The following is a 17,632-nucleotide window of genomic DNA, read 5'->3' on the forward strand; positions in this document are numbered from 1 at the left end:
CTCTAGAAGTGAACAATGCACCCATAAAATTTTTGTAGTTGGAACAAATGATATGAAGAAATCATATATACTACTTCAGATGAGTAGACAATTACATTTGCCTTTACCATAGTGCACAGCCCTCAGCACTGAGAACATGCTAGAGATATTGACACATCATAGCAAGATTCACATACTGTAACAAGTTTAGATATATTATTGCTTTACAGCTCGATGTCCAGAGCTGGATTGCTATTATCTTGTAAAATTACCACTCACGCCAATTTTCAAGGAATAAAAAGCCGGATTATTTCAGCCCCATTACAGATATTTCTTTTTTTTTTATTATCAAGCAAGAACGTCTATAAAAGGCCACTCATTGAAGAAAGCAAACAAAACACAAAATTCCACAATCACAATGCAAGGTCATGCAAACGCCTCGTGGGTACTATCGCAGATGCAGGTAAATCACAAAGATAACGAGGAAACAGTACGTAATCGCGTTTATTCGCTGGAACGCACTGCAGCCACTTGGCTGCAAAAACATCGTACACCACCGCACATTTCTAGCACACGCTACGTAGGACACATGTACGCTGCAGAGATGTGTGTTTTTTTTTCTGAGGAATGTTCGTGAGTCGCACGATAAACACAGAAGGCAGGGGCGACAGGCGCGCACCCCGCGCACATTTAATACACCGGCACGAAAGCAAATGCGGACGTCACCGGTGTAACCTGCGCTACACGAGTGATGAACCCTGGTAGATTTGATGCTTTCCGACTGAAACAGTTAGAACACACACGGAAACATCGCACGCTGCACAAGCGTACATCTGATACCGTGTCAACAATTCCTGAGGCTACAGTTGATGTTGACGACAGCAGAAAGTTATTTAAAACGAAGTGACAACGCACGTAGCACGGGCAGGAACTCATAACGTCATGAAAACACTTGAATACAGCTGACTTGCAGTGCGGATCTCGGAGGCCATACTTTTGCTGGCTGCATACGGCAGAAGTTGTTCAAAATCGAAAATACGCCATAAAATTTTTTTTCTACAGTGAATGAAGTATAGCGTGCAATATAGACGCTTCAATGTTTTTTTTTGTCTCGCAACTATACGTAGTTGGGCGCAATACGGCACACAATGAGTGCGTACTGGTTAATATTAAGGCATCACGGGGGCCACACGACCGCACAGGTCTACAAATGACGCTCGCCCCATGCGATCGGTTGGTGGCGCAACCCACCACCCTGTTTCAAAGGAGACGCTCATAGCATTCATTCGTCTACACTGCTCTCTATTTTGCAACTGCCGGTCGCCGTTCGGTTGGGCGAGCTGTTGTGACGGGTTTTGTCTAATCGTGTGGTTTTGTGTTTGGTGTAATGAAATGTGACTTAGTTCGCGAACACAGAAGTGCCAGAAGATAGCTTGTGTCTCTCTGAAGACTCGCCATATGCAGGCCGTGCCAGGCAAATGGGGACCAACGATTTTCATACCCTGGAGTGCGTTCTCTTTTGTGTCTGGTTGTGGGAAGTTCGCTGGACGTCGCAAAGAAATTATGTGTATTATTAGCGTGCCTCAGCTCGTCCACTACGTAACGGCGTGTAGGCTGGGTGTCGACGCAGCACCGGCAACTTGGAGAGCGCTTTTCGACCGCGTCGTACCATTCAAAAGGTAAGTAATCGTGCTTGCTAACTACACGTGTATTGTGCGTGCTTCTCGTGTGTGCACAGAGTGCACGAGCGTAAAATAGAACCAATAGAACTGCCACGGCAACAGTGGAACCCGTGCTGATGCTCGCTGAGCGCTGGTTGTCAGTATTTAGCTAGGCAAGTTTATTATAGTCCTAATGCGAAATTTAAAATAATTATAAGCGTTTTCTTCCGTTGAGAAGTATTACGTTCGGAAATAATCGTGTTCATCATGTGCGCCTGTGCGTGAGCTCCCGCTTTTCTGCTTAAGTTGCATAACAACGCTCATCTGCATTTTAACAGATTCTAACTGCAATGACGTTTCCTCGCGTATAAATGCTTCTACGTTGTAAATAATCTCTGCTTACGCGGTTCTGAATTTACGAGCAGTTTAAAAAAAAAAAAACGTAAGCAGTCAAAGCTTGCAACTGGTACAGCTTACTAAAATTTTTTAAGACAAGATGTGTTGACATAACGTATGCGTAACTAAACATGACACGAGACAGTTGCTTAAACTAAGTCATAAAAAAATTGAATTGGTATGTAAACAAAGATTTCTTTGTAATGTGTTGCTGCTGTGTGTGTGTTAAAAATTTTACGGCGATGAAGGGGTCCCTCTGTTGCCACCCTTCATTATTGCAAACATTATTTTAGTGACTATTTTTAGATGCTCCTTGCATGTGTTCACACTGTGACAGCGTTAGTGTGCCACTGCTATAAGTTAACTGTGAACTTTCCCAACTTATTTTGTAGTGGCGAGGCCGTAACCCACACCAGTGTTCACATAATGGAGGAGCCAGCAGAAATGCAGAGAAACCTTGGATGACTGCCATAGCGCAGTGTGTAATCTGATTGCTTGGTTCAGGTATGTATGATGTGTTCCAAAGAGTAGGACCTCGGTATCCTTCGTGAATAAGTTTATCAACATATTACTCAACACAGCTTACTAAGTAGGCTAAGTATTTTTGCAACTTGCTGTTTATTTGTTTTCATAGCTGTTATGCACATATTGTTTTCTACATGAAACTAAATCTAACATGTCCTGATGTTAAGTATTCTTTCTTGCATCAATTGCTTGGATGCAATTCAAATTTCATTTTTGTTTGACAGAATAGTTTGTGCGGAAACCAGCAAGGTGGAGAGAAGTAATTAACAAAGGGAAAATCAGACATCCACCCATTCGTTGCAATTGCTACAAAAAAAAAAAAACCTGTACGGGTTCCTCGAAAGAAAAGCCTCGAAGTTCAAGAAAAATTCGTCATGGTCCGGGACTTGAACCTGGGACCACTGCCTTTCCGGGGCAGCCGCTCTACCATCTAAGCTAACCAGGCGGCTAGCAAATGGTAGGGCGAAGTCAAATTTGTCAACAGCTGACAAATTCTGTCCGATTTTCCCTTTATTATTTTTGAAAGAGCGTAGGTTTGGGCATGTTGGTATTTCATAACTTTTAGATTTTTGGCGCACAAAAAGGGGTGAGAGACAGAGGTACGACGCGGACACAGCGCTAACTTCCAGCAATTGTTTTATTCTACGAAGCGGTACACATATATAGGTAACAGACAACAGCGTACGCATGCGCATATGTACTGGTTTCTAATCAAATGAGACAGCAACGAGACATGTGTAATGGAAAGTTAAGATGATATCGAAGATGATAAAGCGACCATGCATAGCCAAAAAATTTTTTGTAATTGCAAGATTAAAATGCCATCTCCGTCAAGCCAGCCTCTGTGACGTTTGAAAAATCTAATTCTTTTTTTGAAAGATCAATTGAAGGGGCGTGCTAACACAGATTATTGAAGTGGCGAAGATCGCTAGTTTGGGGAATGCTCGTGTTAGCACACCTTCATTCGATCTTTCAAAAAAAGAATTAGATTTTTTGAACGTGTCACAGAGGGTGGCTTGATGGAGATGGCATTTTAATCTTGCAATTACAGAATTTTTTTGGCTATGCATGGTCGCTTTTTCATCTTCGATATCATCTTAACTTTCCATTACACGTCTCGTTGCTGTCTCATTTGTTTAGAAACCAGTGCATATGCGCATGCTTATACTGTTGTCTGTTACCCATAAATATGTGTACCACTTTATAGAATGAAACAATTGCTGGAAGTTAGCGCTGTGTCTGTGTCGTACCTCTGTCTCTCGTCCCTTTTTGTGTGCTAAAAGCCTAAAAGTTATTTTTGCTTAGTACATGGTGTATTTCTCACTTTTTTATTTTGGCTTTATTGTTTTGAAACTGTTTCCTATGCTGCAGCTTTTATTTCCATCTTCTTTTCTGTTTATTCTACACGCTTGTGCAGTTTCTGTGCACATAACAATTCAAAGTGTAGTGGGCCAACTGTGTTGCACGTCTAAGCACATGGTGTGCTTACCATTGTTTAACATTCATATTTGCAATTATTTATCTCTTGTTCCCAGAATAACTGCCACTGGCAAATACACATTTGATGAGCCTGAACTTTTTGAAATGATACATGAAGGTCATTATTCACTGTGCTGCAGTTACTGCTCTAACATATGGGTAACAGCACAAACATGATCACAAGAAGGGGGACACATACACACAGTGCTGGCAAACAACTGGTTTTATTGGCAAGGATAGCAACCTTATATATGCCAGTGAAGCAAAGGAAATGAAGGGGAAAACATGTCAAGGGTGATAGCGCGCTAACCACGCAAGCAGAATACAGCCAACCAAGCGCGACAATATGCAAACAATTATTTTTCTTTGCCGTCTGAAGCCCCGGTAGCCACATGCAGAAGATCAAATTCAGCATCAAAGAGAGCAAGAGAAGGGGTGCTAAAGCACCTGCTACCAAATTTTCTAATGTGGTAGGCTTCTAAACTGATGCGTACGGTCTTGTCACTGCCCTTTCCTAGAATCGTCTCTTTCAACCAGGCCACCCAATCCGTATACTTGCTGACATTCGCAACTAAATGTGCATATTTATCATCTAGTTGTTTCTTTTTTTCACTTTTTGAGCGTGTTCCCCTAAACGGTCATTGACGCAGCAACCAGTTTCGCCGACGTAAACCATCCCACATGACATGGGGATGCAATACACCACTCCAGTGGAACATTTTACTAACGGCGGTTGGTGGTTCTTCTGGCATTCACGTTTTCTGGCGTTACAGATATGTGGCCACAACTTTCCCAGCTTAATTGGGGCAGAGAAGCAAATTGGCACACCGTGCCTACTTGCCACCTTCTTAAGATTGTGGGAAAATTTATGGATGTAAGGGACCACCTCTGTCTTACGTGCCTTCCATTGATCCTCAGCCATTGTACTTTCTGATCCTCACTTGAATTTTGGAAGTAGGATTTCAGAAACGGCAGTCAAGACCAAGACGGGGAACCTGCAGCCAAAGGCTGCTTGCCTGATTATTAAACGTGGTCTTAATCTCATGTGGGCACAATTTTTGGAGAGCTGATGCCATACACAACGCCGCTATACCTCTCTTAGATTGTCTTGGAGTGGGCCGAGTCAAAGGGCAGCAACTCCTTCTTAGCTCGTCGGTAGTAGCCCCAGCAAACATGTCCATCACAGAACCTGATTTCTAGGTCTAAAAACTGTAAACTTGAAAGGTAGAGGAGTTCATGGGTGAAACGCAACCAATGTCCATGTTTGCTAAAGATAGAAAATATTTTGCCTAATGTAGAGGGTAGGGGAAGGTAGGCTGCTTTTTTAAAAGCACTAAAACATTCTCAATATACCTAAAAAATTTTAAAACCGGCATCCATTAAACATCTGTTACAGTGCATTTTCCATCTTGGCCAGAAAAATGTCAGAAAGAATAGGGGCTACACACGAGCCTATGCAGGTGCCATCACGCTGCAGAAATGACTACTCGTCAAATACAATAAATGTAGTTAATTTAGGGAAAATGAGGTATCCACGAAATCGTAGCTATTGCTACAAAGGAAACCCATGCAGGTTCCTTAAAGAAAAGCCTCGCAGTTGAAGAAAAATTCGTCCTAGTCCGGGACTCGAACCCAGGACCACTGTCTTTTCAGGGCAGCCACTCTACCAGCTGAGCTAACCAGGTGGCTAGCAGGTGGTAGGGTAGCAGATGTCAATCGTAGCAATTAATTTCTACGATTGACATCTGCTATCCTACTGATTGGGTGGATGTCTAATTTCTAATTTTCCCATTATTAATTACTTATCTCCACCTTGCGGGTTTCTGCAGAACTATTACCACAATAGAAGTAGAGTTCAAATGAAACTGCAATAATGATAGAAAGTTATGAACAGACAAACCGACAGTGTTCTGGAAGGATACGTCGCCATTTTCAATGCAGTCTTTGACACACGCTAGCAGTTGATCCTGCGGAACAGAATGAAAGAAGTCCTGCACGTCTGCTGAAAAACCGAAACCAACATGATCATTTCCCTCTAAAATCTACTACTGTGACTGATTGCTTTAGAAGAAATGGGTCGTTCAAAGCTAGCGTCTTGAGCTTCTTAGCAAAAACTGGCAAACACACTTCTGCCACGATCCCACTTCACTAACAATAGTGCTAAACGGAACTTCGGGCTTATGTGTCTTGGCTGTGAAAAACCCCCTCAAACTGTTCCCTCTGCTGTTAGATATGTCCCTGGCAAACTTTTTGAGGTCTAATTGCTTACAAAACTCAACGAACTTGGTTTTTACTTGCACTTCACTTTTCTCTCCGGGGTCAAAGTTCTTATTAGCCGCTACCAAACCTTTTTCATTGTAAATTTCCTTGGGTAAAACAATGAACCCACCCTGTTTGTCAGCTTGCATAAGCATCAGGTTGTTACTCTTAAAGAAAGAGATGTCATTCAACAATCTGGTACGGTACTAGTCCGGGGTTTTTGGAGCAAATTTTCGCAGGCAGACAGTACCTTCAAGAAGGCAGCTGTCCCGATTATCATCTTTTCCTGAGTGGCCACTTTTCGATTCATTGCAGTGATATCATGCACAGGAACATCAGCTTAGACCCCAAATTTGGATCCTTTCTGCAGATGTTGCATAATCTTCTCTGGTATATGGACGTCCCCCGTGATGCTGACATTGGCTAAGGCGATCGGTCTGTAGGAGGAGAGCTCGTTAGGATATTTCCCCGGTTTAAGCAGGCCTACAACGCGACTGCATTTCCAAGAATCTGGAACATTTCCTGTCTCCCACATCATACTATAATAAGATAGAAGAAGACATCATGATTCGATGCCAAGATGGGTAACGTCGGCACCAGGACCAGACGGAATCACATACGTTACCCAAGGGAATTTACAATAAACAATTTTTGGTAGCGGCTAATAAGAACTGTGTCCCTGGAGAGAAAAGTTAAGTGCGAGGAAAAATTAAGTTCGTTGAGTTTTGTAAGCAATTATACCTTGGAAAGTTTGCCAGGGACATATCTAACAGCAGAGTGAACAGTTCGAGAGGGATTTTCAGAGCCAAGACACATAAGCCCAAAGTTCCGTTTAGCACTATTGTTAGTGAACAGGGATCGTGGCAGAAGTGTGTTAGCCAGTTTTTGTTAAAGAAGCTCAATGCGCTAGCTTTAAACGACCCATTACTTTTAAAGAAATCAGTCGCAGTAGTACGGTTTTTAGAGGGAAATGATCATGTTGGTTTCGGTTTTTCGGAAGATGTGCAGGAGTTCTTTTATTCTGTTCCACAGAATCAGCTGCCAGCATGTGACAAAGAGTACATAGAAGATAACGGCGACGTATCCTTCCAGAACACCGTTGGTTTGGCCGTTCATAATTTTCTATCTTTATTCAGTTTTATTTGAACTCGACTTTTATTGTATTTGACAAGCAGCTGTTTTTGCAGTGCGATGGCAACTGCATAGGGTCTTGCGTAGCCCCTATTCTTTGTGACATCTTTCAGGTCAAGGTGGACAACACACTGGAACAAGTGTTTAATGGGGGGCCAGTTTTAAAAAATTTTAGGCATGTTGACACTTATTTGGTGCTTTCATAAACAGCAGCCCACCTTCACCTACCCCTCTACAGTAGGCAAAGTGTTATCTGTATTTAGCAAACATGGACGTGAGTTGCCTTTCATCCTTGAACTCCCGGACCTTTCAATTTTAGGTTTTATACCTAAAAATCACGTTCAGTGATGGACATGTTGGCTGGGCCTCCAACCCACGGGCTAAGGAATTGCTGCCCTTTCACTCGGCACACTCCAAGACACTTAAGAGAAGTATACAGGCGTTGTGTAAGGAATAGGCTCTCCAAAAATCGTGCCCACATCAGATTAAGCTGAGCTTTCATAATCAGGTAAGCTGTCTTTTAGCTGCAGGGTTCCCCATCTCGGTCTTGACTGCCATTTCAAAAGTCCTCCTTGAAAAGTTCAAGTGTGGATGTGGAAGTACAATGGTTGAGGATCAACTGAAGGCACCTAAGACAGAGGTGGTCCCTTACATCCACAAACTTTCCCACAATCTTAAGGTGGCAAGTAGGCATTGTGTACCAATTTGTTTCTATGCCCGAAATAAACTGGGAAAGTTGTGTCAATGTATATGTAATGCCAGAAGAACCACCAACCGCCGTTAGTAAAATGTTCCACTGGAGTGGTGTATTGCATCCCCATGTCATGTGGGATGTTTTCTGTCCGTGAAATTGCTCGCTGTATCAATGACCGTTCAGGGGAACACCCGCAAAAACTGAAAAAAAAACACTAGATGAGAAATATGCATATTAGTTGCACACGTTAGCAAGTATACGGATTGGGTGGCCTGGTTGAAAGAGACGATTCTAGGAAAGGGCAGTGACAAGACTGCGCACATCAGTTTAAAAGCCTTGCACATTAGAAATTTCGGTAGCAGGTGCTTTAGCATCCCTTCTCTTGCTCTCTTTAGTGCTGAATCTGATCTTCTGGGTGTGGCTATCGGGGCTTCAGATTGCAAAGGAAAAGAAAAATAATTGTTTGCGTTTTGTTGTGTTTGGTTGGCTTCATTGCGCTTGTGAATTTGGCACGCTGTCACCCTCGACATGATTTTCCCTTTCATTTCCCTTGCTTCACTCTGGCATATACAGGGTGTCCCGCATAACGTGAGCCAAGAATTTAAAAATGAAAGGCGCGTTTGAAGGGAATTGAACGAAACCCATATTATTCGCAATAGCCTACAGTAACTCAGACAATTTTTTTGTTTTCCCCATAACTTGCTAATTAAATAAGTTTAATTACAGAACTTTTAGTTATTGGCTGAGGACCCCAAGTATGGTACGCAGATTTGTAGAGCACCTTCAGAAACCACCGATCGAGTTCTTTCCTTTACTAAATGTCTCATGTAGTCCTTTTTTCCGGGTTGCAAAGAAAGCCCATGAAATATTAAGAAGGCCACGTGATAGAGCATAGTGGTATTGTGCTGCTCTCAAGCGTGTGTTCGGTGAACAAGGTTGGCTGCATCATGACTGGTGACGAGAAAGTGGCAGGGCATTCTTTATCTCATTGGCACCGCTCCGCCAGCAGCATGCATTTTCGCCATCATCCGACGGGAGCCGACCTTGTTCACCGAAGGCACGCTTGAGAGGAGCACAATACCACTGCGCAAGCACTCTGTCACATGCCTTGTTTCATATTTCGCGGGCTTTCTTTGCAACTCAGAAGAAATGACTATGTGAGACGTATCGTAAAGCAAACAACTCGATCGGTGGTTTCTGAACGGGCGCTACAAATCTGTGTGCCATACTTGGGGTCCTCAGCCAATAATTAAAGAGTTGGGTAATTAAATTTAATTAATTGGTGAGTTATGGGGAAAACAAAGGATTGTAGGAGTTACTATAGGCTATTGCGAATAGTATGCATTCGGTTCAGTTCACTTCCAATGTGCCTTTCATTTTTAAAAAAATTCTTGGCTCAAGTTATGTGAGACACCCTACAAAGTGTGCTGAGACACGCAAGGTGTGCTATCCTTGCCAATAAAATCGGTTGTTAGCACGTGTACGTGTCGGCCTTCTTGTGGTCTGTTTGTGCTGTTACCCATATGTTCCGAGATGAACCAACTTTCCCAAAAGGAAGTATTGATGACGTTACTGCTGTACTGAGGTGTTTTCTAGTAAGCTTGATTTTTTTCTCTCCCATTAAAAAAAATTTTGGCAAGTTATGCCCATTCATGCAAATAGGCATTGTAGCAGTTAAGAGTCTATGTCCAGTTACATTATTTTTCACCTTAAGTAAACACAGTATTGATCACATAGTTAACTGATAGATCCGTGTATTGATGCCCAAGCATTAAAGAACACTATTTCGTACATAGTGCTCAACTGTCTGGTTGCTTTTGCTGTAGCATTTGCTCGTTGTTGCTCACCAAAAGAATTTAATTTCAACACCACCACATAGAAGATTCCGATTGGCAGTTCTGTAATTTTAATAGTGATAATCAACCAACAAGCCCTAATTCAACAGCTGTCATGAATAATTTCTAATACTTTGGGTCCCTTTTCATGTGTTCTGTTTCGCACTGTGTATTTGGTCAGCACAGTGGGCATTCTTCTATTCAATCTGCTTGGTGCTGTTGAGGTCAGAATATCTTCAACCAGCAAGTCTAAATTATGATGCTCTCAGTAAAACTTCGATTACTGGGCAGATGAATGCATTTTATCTCATTCTAAACGTATCTTTTTTGTAACCACCAGTGTCTAGAGCAAGCATCATATGCACAGCAACTCATAATAAGTTTTTAAGTTGGATGGGCGAGTATCTGTAGCTAAGTATACCTGTGCATATACTTTCTACATATTAGCTAGTGTTTTAGCCACACGAAACAGCCTATGTTGTGTTTGCTGAAGTCAAATTTATGGTTGATGCACCTGCTTTTTTTGTTGTGCACTTGCACTTCTGTGGTCTCTTAAGCACTGTAGTCGTGTGACAGCTGAAGTATTGCAGTAGTGTCGAAGTTAGCGTGCTACACTATGCCAACACATACCTATCACCGTATTCGTGCATTTTCTGAGAACCAGCTGTGTTCACTAGTTGAAATTTGTAGGGTCCTTATGAGTTTGCCGTTCAGTTCATGTAACTTTTCAGGACAGAATTTGCACAGGGAGGGAAGGGAGACCATACAACATGACTGCTGCTAACAACTGTCTCTTTAGTTTCATGGAAGGATTAAAAATAACAATATCACTGGATATGTGCTTATATTGTGCACAAGTTCTTTCAGAGGGAAGATGTAAGTTGTGATATAAAGGCATTAAACCACAATAAACAGTATTTGCATAAAAAGAAAAGTAAGTATGTGCAGAATAATTTCTGTTCCTTGTCATCTAGAAAGGACGCTTTTTTTGCATTGACAATGAGGGCTGGCTCACGTTTTATTTATGTGGTATGCCTCACTGATTTCTCTCGTCAATTCTTCACCGTGGGTGGAAACAGATGAACAATCTTAATTTAGCCTGAGGCCCTATCATGGCAATGCACGGCCTAGTTGGACGAGCATACTGGTGATTGTTTTGGCACACATTTGGCTCATTTAGCTATGGCCAGTCTACCCTGTGTACATTTGACCACATGTGAAAAGAATACAGTACACTGCCTCTCGCACACACTAGACAAACTTGCTTTAACCAAGCAAACCTCGTTTGCCTGCTCGTCTTTCTCAATTCACTTGTGTACTGTTGTACATGTGTATACATATGTATGTGTGTACAAATGTGTATCCCTAGCAAGCAATCTACAAGCGAATTGAGAAAGGCACCCAGGCTAGGGAGGCTTGCTTAGTTAAAGATACCACCAAATTTGTCTTGTGTTCGTTAGCAGTAGTGTAGTCTATTCCTTTGATCATCTGTATATTTGGTCAAATGTACATTGGGCATACTGGCTGGTGCCTCAACATGCACCCAGGAGAGCACCATATGTCCCACATGACAATGCATTGACATGACTGATGCTATGCATCAGATTTAGATTGTTCATCTGTTTTGTTCACCTCTGGTAACTGAATGGCCAACAATAACAGTAAGGAATATCACTTAAATACTGGGACGTGTCAGTCCGCTCTCATTATGATTGCGTGAAAAAGAGGAACACTCTAAATGACACAGAATAGCAATCACTCTGTGCTTTCTAATTCTATTTGTTATGCAACATTTGTCCTCATTCTAAAAGAACGTTTGTGCAGTACAAGTGCACATGCAGCGTAAATATTTTCTGTATTCCTTCCCATAAAATAAACATTTAAACATTGAATTGGTAGCTTTTGTGCCCTGTGGTCTCTCTTCTGTTCCTTGTGTTGTACGCAAAAGTTAAACATGAACATGCACCAACTTTCTCAGTTACTCGTCAGTCAGTGTTGATAAACTCAAAATGTTTCCAGCCAGAACATTCTTACCGTTTATGTCACATCCAGTCAGTATAGTACTACTCTGGCTTTTCATAAAGCATGCTAATATGTACTTCTGCATTTATAGTTTATGTAATGATAGCCTAACAGCACAAGCCAAGAGTTGTAGAGATACAAGCTGTATTTTGGCTATCACTAATTGCTTAGAGGGTGATCAGAGGCAGATACTAAGAGAGCTCTTCTGATTGGCTGGTACAAACCGTACAACACCACAGTAACTTTCTCTTGAGCAAGTTGGTCTTTGCTAAATGCCATGCTGTTGTAGTGCAACAAACTGCAAAAAGAAAGATACGAAAGGACAGAAAGAAGGGAAAGAAAGATGGCACTACACTCACAACTGTTTATTAGGCACAAAACTTGCTACATATATATTGCGCACACTCTTGACATCAGGGGCAGCAAAAAGAACAAGTGACAGGTCATGTTGTTCGTGTGAAACCCAACATTTTCATTTCCACATCATATAAAAACATGTTTGACTAACACATGCTTGACCACTGATCCGAATGTGATATGCCTCTAGTAGTTCCCGCGCGGTTTTATCTCTACTCTTACCTGGGATTCTCACCTCAGAAAAACGTGGCTTACAGGAGCACAATTTGCAGTGTGCAGAGAGATGGGTGGTCATACCCTTTTCTAAATTGTTTTTGTTCCCTCATTCACACAATGGCCAATCTGCCCGACACAGGTTTTCCCATAACTTAGCGGTGTCTGGTAAACCACAGCAGTGGACCGCTTTTCCACGTAGCTTTTTTGTCTAGTTTCAAGCATCATGTCCAGCAGCTTTTAAATTCCATATTTCCTCATTCGGTCATCACCTAGTGGCAGAAACCTCGCTGCAGGAACTCAGATGTAACAATAATCCGAAGGGGAGTAAGGGAAGTAAGCACGATTCCCAAAGAAAGGCTCAGGTGGCACCTTATTACCACAGGGTGAGCCACAGCCTCAAGGCGGTGAACAGGTATGAGGTACCTGTTGTTTTCTTCCTCGAACAAGCTGTCTTGCCTATGTCCCCGAATCATAGTGTGTGCAGTGCAGACGTACATTCAAACATGCAAAGTGCTACGTGGAAAAGTGTTCCACTGCTGTGGTTTCCCAGATACCGCTAAGTTACAGGAAAACCTACATCGGGCAGACTGGCCGTTGTGTGAACGACTGAATGAGGGAACATGCAAACAACTTAAAAGCGCATATGAACGCCCATTTTTTCTGCGTATTGTATACCGTGCTGCTGTACTGTAAGCCACGTTTTTCTGTGGTGAGAATCCTAGGTAAGAGTAGCGATAAAACTGCACAGGAACTGCTAGAGGCATATCACATTCGTATAACTGGTCAAGCGTGTGTTAGTCAAACATCTGTTTTGTTATATGATGCAGAAAGAAATTGTTGGGTTTGACGCAAACAAGATGACCTGACACTTGCTCTTTTCTTCCCCTGATGTCGAGAGTGTGCGCATATATTGTAGCAAGTTTCGTGTCTAATAAACAGTTGAGTGTGGCGCCGTCTTTCCCTTTTTTCTGTCCTTTAGAACCTTTCTTTTTCCAGTTCTTTGTGCTGCAACACCATGCCGTACAACCTGTACCACTTTCTACGCTTCACAAAGCTGAAAGTCAACTTGGACTCACTGAAACTGGTTATGTATTGCTTGTGTAGCCTCTTTAAAGATTGCTTTCAAACAGAGGTAAGCCATATAATTTTGTGTGGAGCCCCTACACTAATGCTACTGGACATACTTCTTCTTGCTGCCAGCATTTAGTGACATAAAACCAATGGCCGATTGCACAAACAATAAAAATGCATAAAAAATGCTTGATGTCAGATTTCTCAGGTTCCTGTAAACAAAGCAAATTAGCTGCTTTAATGAGAAAGTTTGGCAGACTGGGTGGGAATAGAACCTGGGGTGTGAAACAAGGACACTTCTGTGATGCCACAATATCCATGTGCTTTTGGAAGTAACCGTTGCGGATGTAAACACTGCTGAGGGTGAGCTTTGTGTTGTGTCAAGAACTAGGTCCTTATAAATCGGTTGTCAGTCCCTTTAAGGTGTGCCTACTGTGTGTGTCATATTGTGCACGTCACATTGCAGCCATCTGGTTCACTAAAGATGCTTTCACGTTCCCACACGTAAGCAGTCTTAACGTGCCTCTGCCCTTTTATTGCAGGTACACCTAGGAAATGTATACATTGATGAGGAGTGGCACCTGCTCTAGTGCCATGGCTAGGACTCCGTGTTCTGCAAAGAACTGGCGAAACTGGTGTGGGGAGTTCTGGCACTCAGAATAGGAGCATCACAGGGGCTCTTTGGTGGTGCCTTCTGAACGACCGCAATGTCAAGCCGGCATTGAGCCTCCATAAATTGGAAGCTGTGGACAGTATCATCGACATTGTTTCAAATTTGTTTGTGTAATGTTTGTAACAATACACGTATAACAGTGAAATGATTAATTTTCCAGATGCACTTGATGCATATCTTTCGAGATGTGGTGCCCCTGACCGTAGCCTAGCAGACATGCCGAGAGAAATTAAGTAAGCGTGTAATTGCAAACATGTGTACATGCAGTAAACCTCATTAATTTGAAGTCGTGGGGGCCATGCGAAATGTCAGGACTAAGCAAACGCAACTAAAATGGTTTAAAATATATATCTATGTTTTGGCTTCGCACGGGAGCCTTGTTCACAATGAAACCAGCAGCAGAGTAGGTAGCGTTCTTATCTGCAGCTCAAAACACGGTTAAGGTACTTGGCATACATGGACATGGATGATTAGAGATTCAAGATAACGACACGTAAAATGATTTCATTCCTTAACAATCAAGCGATATTTTTCCTAGCTAATTGTGACGTAGTTGCGCAGTGCTCGGCCAGGGCATTCGATGCAAAGTTTCGTTTCTGGACATCGTTCCTGTGCTGTTTAATTCTTTTGTTGGAGTTACCGGTTTCTTCGATGTAGACATACTGACAGTTCGCACACCAAAGGCCCTACAGTACGCCTGGGAACTTGTTTTTTTCTGTACGGTCTTTCACATGCATGAGCTCGTGTTTAAATTTTGGAATGTGCACAGCCTCCACATCATATGACCACAACGCATGCAAGGGCCTTGCTTATGCAGGGGACATATGGTATTGAAGCCCATCTTTCGGGGGGTCCAGGGTGGGTGGGTACTGCGCAAGCCAGCTGGCACCCTACTGTGTCAATGGAGAACTCAGGGTATCCACAAGCCATCAATTCCCAGTGCTCAAGTGAATTGTCTTTTTTTGTGCACAGATTTTTCACCCAACAAAGGAGAGAGCAGACAACAGACCTCTTTTGCGAAGCAGGGTGCACCAGTGTGTAGTTGAGGTAGTGCCCCGTGTGAGTTAGCTTCCTAAACACCTCGAATAACAGGTTTGGCCCTTTATGTTGCACGAGGCTGTCCAAGAATGACAGTTGGCCTTAAGATTCCAATTCTATGGTGAACTTAATTGCTGCTTGCATTACTGTTTAAGTGAGCCGTGAAGAGGTGAACATTCTGTTGTTGCAAAACTCTGAAACAGTCGACATATCTGGGGAAGACCTTAGGTGTCGATTAAACGAATTAACCTTGAGTTAAACCTCGACCTCTTCACGGCTCACTTAAACAATATGCAAGGAAAATTAGGTTCACCATAGAAGTGGAATGTGAAGGTCAACTGCCATTTTTGGACACCCTTGTGCCACGTGAAGGGCCAAACCTGTTATTCGAGGTGTTTAGGAAGCTAACTCACACAGGGCGCTACCTCAACTACACATTGGTGCACCCTGCTTCGCAAAAGAGGTCTGTTGTCTGCTCTCTCCTTCGTTGGGTGAAAAATGTGTGCACAACAGCAGAAGACCACATGGCAGACAATTCACTTGTGAAGTGGGAATTGATGGCTTGGGGATACCCTGAGTACTTCATTGACTCAGTAGGATGCCAACTGGCTCACGCAGTACCCACCCACCCTGGACCCCCCAAAAAAACGGGCTTCAATACCGTACATCCGTTGCATAAGCGAGACCCTTGCTCATGTGGAAGGGCACGGCAGGAAGAACAAATCCTGACAGGCTTGCCAGCTGTCACGAATTTCAGTGCTCCAGGAATGGACAGAGACGCAATGAAAATATGTTAAATATTTTTCCCAAGACAACATAACCCAAAACAAATGAACAGCAAAGTAAATGCGCACAATATAAACCCTGTACACAAAAGAGATATTCACAAAACTAGGTATATAATCAAAACAAATTAGATATTATCTGTATAATGTTTATAGTCTGACTGGCCAAGTGACACAGTCCCCAAGAATTGAATGTTCTGACTGTCAGAGTAGCAGTGAACGTCGGCATGGCGTGGTACAAGATGTCAGTCTGCGTAGTTTCAACACAGCATAGACATAGACCTTCATTGTGAGTGACGAGGTTGTAGCCCCCTTACGAGACTTGCATTGCACAGGACGCAGTTTGGACTAGTCGGGCATTGTGTGGCTGACGTGGTCAGGTGATTGTGGCACTGAACAAGGCCGGTTACAGCAGCGTAGCGTTGGGCCGGGGTTGCAGAGCATAGTCATGGCGATGTAGTCAGGTCTTGGAAGCTGTTGGCCAACTCTTGGATGTCCTCTCGTCTGTCCGTGGTCTCAAGCTACTACTTCCCATCTCCAAAGCACAGCTAGAGATGCGACTGCTGTGCTTCTCATCCATGTCAGCAATGCGCGCTCCTTGGTTTTCCTCCCCTTTTCCTTCAATTTTTCTCTGACACTTCACATGCTTCCTCACCTCATGTATCCATTCTCCATTTCACTGACCAATGTCGTCTGCTCCACATTATCGCACATGCTCTGCCGGTGACTCGTGACAGTGTGAAAAGGAAAAGCATGGCAGCAAACGTATCCACGTGTCAGTCAGCACTGTGTTTGTCTTTTGTTTTATCTCATCTGTTGGTACTGTTCCTCGCCAAGGTGGTTTGTATTGAACATATGAAAAGAGTGCAGTGCAAACCGGAAAAGAGATAGTACCCCGGCTTGAATGGAAGCATACTCCTTGACTTCAGTTGCCCAAATGGCCAGGAGTGTACACCTTGAGACACTCCAGTTTATGGCATTGTAGGTCTTGAAGGCAGTGGAATTGGCTAACATGGCTAACACTTTTCTGCATGCTTCACTTGATGATTATCGTAAACCGCAAGTGTTCTCAGCATTATGTTCAAATGCCTTACACCATTTTAATGTGATATTTAACATGCCTCCCTTCTCTGCTACTAGTGCACTTTTTATTTTGTTGCTTATATGTACCTTTTATTTACTTATTAGTTGTGTAATATCTGCAGTGTCATTGTCTTACAGCGACACTGTTACGAGGTGTTTCACAATGGTTACAGTCTATATTCTTTTTTTATTTATGTGCAATATATGCAGTGCCATTGAGGCTTCCAACATCTTATGTGATGCTGTTAAGAAAAGTTACACTGTGGATGCAGCTGCATTAAATGTAAATGCAATGCTGGTTCGGAGCCTTGAACTTGTTTTGAAACATAATTAACAACAATTATAAAATAAAAGTTACCTGCATATACCTTGTTTGAATACATAGCTTATTTGCACAGTTTCTTAATAATTCATAATTTTTGTTGCTC

At 42.6% G+C, this 17,632-nt stretch overlaps 1 protein-coding gene, 1 long non-coding RNA gene and 1 other non-coding gene across 7 annotated transcripts in view; 1 reads left to right on the forward strand and 2 right to left on the reverse strand.

Annotated features, from left to right (window-relative positions):
• Positions 1 to 17,632, reverse strand: part of LOC139059109 (uncharacterized) — a 961,629-nt gene that overhangs the window by 226,194 nt on the left and 717,803 nt on the right. The gene's annotated exons all lie outside the window — the stretch shown is intronic.
• LOC139059645 (uncharacterized) lies at positions 1,321 to 14,322 on the forward strand. The gene is made up of 3 exons (XR_011514271.1): positions 1,321 to 1,658; positions 2,429 to 2,540; positions 14,168 to 14,322. It is a non-coding gene; the product is annotated as an uncharacterized lncRNA (long non-coding RNA).
• TRNAF-GAA (transfer RNA phenylalanine (anticodon GAA)) lies at positions 5,652 to 5,725 on the reverse strand. The gene has a single exon. It is a non-coding gene; the product is annotated as a tRNA-Phe (tRNA).

Source organism: Dermacentor albipictus, chromosome 4 (genome assembly GCF_038994185.2).
Source record: "Dermacentor albipictus isolate Rhodes 1998 colony chromosome 4, USDA_Dalb.pri_finalv2, whole genome shotgun sequence".
NCBI lineage: Eukaryota > Metazoa > Arthropoda > Arachnida > Ixodida > Ixodidae > Dermacentor > Dermacentor albipictus.